The following is a 6,339-nucleotide window of genomic DNA, read 5'->3' as shown; positions in this document are numbered from 1 at the left end:
CGGTGAAGTGCTACTGGGGAGCATGCAGGAATGAGGTGAAAAGAGGGTAGTGCAGGTAGGTACAGTTGGGAAATTAGACAGTGGGCAGGGGAGAGGTGGGGGGGTGGGGGGGTAGTGGAAAAAGAGAGAAGTAAAAAGACTGGGTGTGTTGGTGGAATAGAGGATTGTGTATTGCTGGAGTGGGAACAGGGAACAGGCTAGATGGGTGAGGACAATCACTAACGAAGCTTGAGTGTAGGATAGTTATGGAAACATAGAATATATTGCAGGGAGAGTTCATCAAAGCTGGTGTTGGTGGGACGGCTGTGAAGCAGTCATTGAAATAATGTCGTGTTTCCCATTATGTTCAGCATTTTCCATTGTTTGGGTATTGTAACTGGATAGATAATTAATCTGGTCACCAAGCAGTGGAAGTAGAAAACATGTATAAAAAAAGGGTTTTATGTATTCAAGTTTTTGGATCCTTATTCTGGCAGAATGGTTGAAGGGGAAGGAAGAGGGTTGAAGGAAAAAGACTGGAGAGATTTAGAAATAGTGGTAGAGCTCTGAAAAGTCGCCTAGAACCCCAGGTCAGGGGAGACTTACCAGACAGCATGGCAAGGAGAGGAGTCTTTCTTAATATGTGTGGTCTCCTGCCACTTCTCGGTGAGTAGATTTTTTTATCTATCAAATTACATTGTATTGTCAAAAACTGATTATTTTCGTTGTTATAATAGGGGGTGTTGAATATATACAGAGAAGGTCAGCATGAATGGTCACAGGTTTGTTTGATCTGTAGAGACTGTCACAGAGATACTGAAGGAACTGCGCTGGCATATTCATGAAGATAGCCATAAACTATCCTGTGAAAGTCTACTAATGAAGTTTCAAGAACCAGCTTTAAATGATGAATATGCTACAACTCCTTGCATATCATACACATAGTGATCATGAGAATAAGATCAGAATAGTTACAGCACACACAGAGCCATTTAAAGAATCATTTTTCTACATTCCATACTTGAACGTAATTTGAAGAAACCATAGTAACTGGTAAATGAGATGTATCCTCTGCTATCCACTTCACAATGGTTCACAAAGAATGTAGATATAGATATATATTTTAGCACATTGCTTTCACATAAATGCAGCGAAATTGCAATTTAGAAGAAGAACGTATAGCATAAGTGTGAAAAATTGAAATCTACCTTTGTCTTGCAATCGATTTATGAACTACAAAACAAACAGACTCTCAAAATTCTGACAGCGTAAGTTGGCTATTGTACTTCAGTTATAGCAAATTTATAGCTCGTGGAATAATGTAATTTATTATATGATTATTTTATACCTCTGTTTCACTGTAGGAAATACCTAAGCTTGTAATTATTAGCATATTTTGTTCCTATACACATATGGCCTATTACAGTTTGTATCCACAACTATACTTTACAAACCACTGTGAAGTGCATAGCAGAGGATACATTCCAATGTACAAGTTACTAGGGTTTCTTCCTGTTCTATTCATGTATGGAGCATGGGAAGAATGCTTGTTTGAATGCCTCTGTGTGTGCAGTAATTATTGTAAACTTGTCCTCATAATCCCTGTGTGAGTAATACGTAGGGGGTTGTAGTATATTCCTAGAGTAAACATTTAAAGCCGGTTCTTGAAACTTTCTTAACAGGCTTTCTCGGGATAGTTCACACCTATCTCCAAGATTCTTCCAGTTCAGTTCCTTCAGTATGTCTCTGACACTCTCCTGTGGATTAAATAAATGTGTGACCATTTGCGCTGCCCTTCTCTGCGTATGTTCAATATCACCTGTTAGTTCTATCTGGTATGGGCCCCAGACACAGGTGCAATATTCTAGAACAGTTCACAGGAGTGATTTGTGAGCAGTCTCTTTTATAGACTGATTGCACGTCCCCAGTATTCTACCAATAATCCAAAATCTACCACCAGCTTTGTCCATGACTGAACCTATGTGAGCCTTCCATTTCATATCCCTACAAATACCCAGGTATTTGTATGACTTGGCTGATTCCAACAGTGACTCATTGATACTGCATTACAATCATAGCATACTACATTAACAGGCTTCCTGTTCTCATGTATAGTTACAACTCATTTCATATCCATGCAGTTCTCTTGTATGCTGAATCCACAGAACATGAGCTAATAAATGAATATCTAAATTGAAGTGTGTACACACCATTGAAAAACTGAATCTTCATTGTCTTACCGTTTATGTTCACACAGGAATGTTAAATTCCCTTATTAATTACAATACTAGGCGAGACAAAAGACCTTAGATGGCCTATGGAGAATCCTCGAGAGTGAATAAGTAAATGAAGAAGCCTTACTAGTTACTCACTAAAGAAGCAAGACTATGAAATAGCAGTGAAATTTCAAGACCACACAAAGAAGATTAGTATTTTATTTGGTACTACGATTGTGAAGCAGGTTTGGAGAATAGCTCTTAGATCATGTACATGATGGAAATAACTGCTTCTTTCTTTTGTTTCCACTCACCTCATTCAATATATCAGGCATATTATTCTCTTTTTTATCTTAGCGACAGGTCTTCCGTTTCTGTCTTGCCTTTCTCAACGTCCTGTGGTTTGCTGATTCTGGTTTGACTGAAGAACTGCTTCGAATTTGTTGTTGTCAACAAGTAGGCCTAGGGTCAGCATGAGAATGGGTGCCTGGCTGGATTGCTATACTGTAGCACGTCAAAATTGGAAATTTGTGGTAAGGTCTTATGGGACCAAACTGCTGAGGTCATCAATCCCTAAGCCTACAAACTACTTAATCTAATTTAAACTAACTTACGCTATGGACAACACACACACCCATGCCCGACGGAGGACTTGAACCTCCGACGGGGGCTGCCGCACAGATCGTGACAAGGCACCTCAGACCGCGTTGCTGTAACATGTTATGCTGCAATCCTGTCCACATGGGCTAGCCCTCGGTCAAGTAACAGGAAAGTATGCTCTACTATAAACATGATTTGTAATTTTCTAGAATTGCTGGCATTTACTAGACTTAACTTTCTGAGAATAAAGTGGCGTGAAAATTATCTATGATGTTTGGAAATTGATATACTGAAACTGTACTGGTACAGGTAGGCCTACACAGAAAGGATAACACTTTTTGTATTCTGTGTCATTTTCACGGCCAGTTCTAGGGTAAAGACACTAGTAGTCGACACTTTAAGAGTATGATAATCATTTCATTGAGAGTAGAGTTGTCACTTTTTTATGTTCGTGCCTTCTACAGTGTAATTTGGTAACTACAATATTTTTCTGGCAGCTCTTTTGAATTGGACGCTTAAGTCAACACCTTGCATTTGTAACAATGTTTTTTTTTCTATTTTTACTGATTTTGTCCTTAAAGTCCATAAGGAGATAAGTCTTTTTGATATGGCAAGCTTAATCTTTATGTTGCAGGAATCAACAACTTCAGAATAATAAGCAAAGTGTATTTGTATTGTGCTTTGGATAGCAGACGCACATTAGTGTATTACGTTTACTCTTTGACATTGTAGTTTTGACAATTTTGTGTTTATTCGCGACGTGACTGTTATGTTAATTAATCATGCATAATAAGATATGCTGAATTCAGAGATGTTGATTCATTGCTTCATTAACGTAGGGTAAAATGGAGGATTCTACAAATTGGTGACGCAGAGAATACATCAGATGAATTCAGGTGGAAATGCAACTGTTACAGCTGCAAGAAGACTTTCAAAAACAAATCGATGAACTCCAAGCTGTAACTGAAATCCAGAAGAATTGTCTCTGCAAGTAGCAAAGGTAGCTGTAAATTTGGCAAACAATTTGTATGACAAGGATGAGATAAATCTTAATGAAGGTACAAATACCGAAGTTGCCGTCAGAAAAAGGAGAGTTGGTTCGTGATGCGGAATTTAGCATTTGCACAGAACAATGTAACCAAAGATCGCCTGGAGTTGGCGGAAACAGTGATCAGTTACGATGCTAGAGCAGTTGCAATAGCTTCAGATATTATATTGAAGCCTCCTCAAGAACGACAATGTTTGCACTTGAGAGAGGCACTAATCGGCCGATTGTGCAAATCATTGGATTGTGCAAATCATTGGCACAGTGCATACAGCAGGTATAACATTTCACAACATATTGGTGATAGAAACGCCTTCAGAGTTCTTGCAGCACTTAAGAGGAGTCATAGGAGATGAGGAAATGTCTGATGCAGCCCCGAGGCATGTATGTTTCGCAGAAGTACCTGTAACAGTGAAGGCAGCTGTAATGACCTGTGAAAGAACTGACATCAACTCTATAATCACTGTAGGACAAAGTGTATTCGACAATAGACCAAGCAAGTGCATTGATAGTGAGGAAAGTAGCTGACGAAGTCGACTCAGGAAAAGCAACTGCAATTCGAAAGGAGCAGCAAACAAGCATTAGCAAGCATTTTAGCTGTATGTAAAGCCAAACAGATGCGCTGCAAAAGAAGTATCGACAGTGACAGTGGACAAAAGGCCTCCACCCAGACAGAATGAAGAATTTAGGAAGAAATTGTTTCAAAAAAATCAAACAAGTGAGCAAATGGCACAAGCAAAGCAAAAACCTAAAGTGTGTTAGCATCACGAACGTTTTATTGAGTGGGCCATAAGGTGCATGTCCCCTTGAGCATACCCAAATGGTCTCAGTGGCAAGAGTGTCAAATTCAAGAAGAAAGCGACACACGTGAACAGTCATGTGAGCAAAGCTCAGCAGGACACTGTGTTCAATCATGGTCCATTAATTATTGACAAATCACCTGTATGCACAGAAAGCCAACCAGGCTTGCTTATGTTGTTGTGACAGTTGTACGTAAGACACAGAAATGCGAAGCGTTACTGTCTAACGAAGTCAGAGTTAGACATAAACAGGTTACCAGTTGGACAAGACAAGAATCAATGACTGCTGCATATATTCATCTTACAGCAACCAACAGTTAACCAATAACGATTTGTTGCAATTGCGAAGTGGAAGTGGATCTGGGTTTCAGCAAGAAGTGCAAGTGGAGATTTGTGCTGACATGTGTGGTGGAGCCCATGTTAGGAAAACATTTTATTAGTCAGCAAAAACCACAGATGAATTTCAGTCGACTGCAAATTATAATGTATGGGGAAGTCATAACAGGTTCTAAAGGTTGAGGTGCTATGAACACCATCTGTGCTGCAGTTCAGTTATACGAGAGAACAAACAGGAAGGTGGCGGCGAGATAAGGAAAGTATTGCACAATACAGTCCATCATATTAAGATGTCATCTGCCCACTCAGTCCCCAAGCAGCCTAGAAGATTAGTACCCGACCACTTTGCCACAGGGTCATTCCACGTGAAGTGTCCTAGGGCTCCCAGCCTAATCATCTTCAATTTTGATTAATTTTGTACAGTATGTACCTGAGAGCCCTACATGAACTTATGCAAAGTTTCAAGCTCACCTGTAACTTGGTTGAGGTGCTAGAGCCACGTTTGTAAAGAACACTTCTACCGAGACCGAAAAGTCGCGAAGAAATCTTCAAGTTTGGCATTCCAGTGTTCCTAATGCAAAAGAGCTAGACTCTTGCTTCTGGGTATAGTGGTAAAACTTTTTGTGCTCCACACACAAATAATGAAAGTAGAGTTCAGAAAGCAATGCATTTGGCATAATCTCGGCTCAAACTGAGTAACAAATCATGTCGCGAGAAATTTGTCCTATATTTTAACGAAGCATAAGCAGTAGAGAAGCTGCGCTATGGACTTGGTCTTTCGCCAAACTACTGTCTGTCTGGGTGTTTACTATATCACAAATTTGGGCCTGGCTTGTGTGTTTCATTACTGTGCTACCATCCTATTAATTTACTAAAAAACATGAATGTATCAAAATACCCATGTTCAAAGTCATGTGTCTGAAAATTGACACCTACCACATTACATTCATTAACACACTTCAACAGAACACATTTCTTTCTACTAGAAAAACTTATTCATTTTGGTGTCTCTTTGGGTAAGGTGCAAAAATTGCGCCTAAATTACTGATATTTTTTTTTGTAATTCGAGAAAAATCCTTGCGTTGGTCCATGTGGCTATGCCACTGCCATGCTCAGTGACTGGTAGCCCCATCGCCAAGGGGCCACACCCCATAGCCATGCGAGGTCAGCCATGGGTGGGTTTCTTTACTGAAGGTTCCGAAGCCAGAAAGTGGGAGTCTAGCAGGTTCCCAAGCCGGAATGTTCGTATCTAACAGGTTCCCAAGTCTTGTTTGGGTCTCTCTGTAGTTCTCAAGCCGAAATGGTGAATTCCTCAGTTGTTAAATGCTTTAAATTTGTTGTTGATGTCCAACTATTTCTTCAA

This window comes from Schistocerca serialis, chromosome 1 (assembly GCF_023864345.2).
Source record: "Schistocerca serialis cubense isolate TAMUIC-IGC-003099 chromosome 1, iqSchSeri2.2, whole genome shotgun sequence".
In the NCBI taxonomy this organism is placed as follows: domain Eukaryota; kingdom Metazoa; phylum Arthropoda; class Insecta; order Orthoptera; family Acrididae; genus Schistocerca; species Schistocerca serialis.
The sequence above is the reverse complement of the archived record's forward strand: the minus strand, read 5'-3'. Positions refer to the sequence as shown.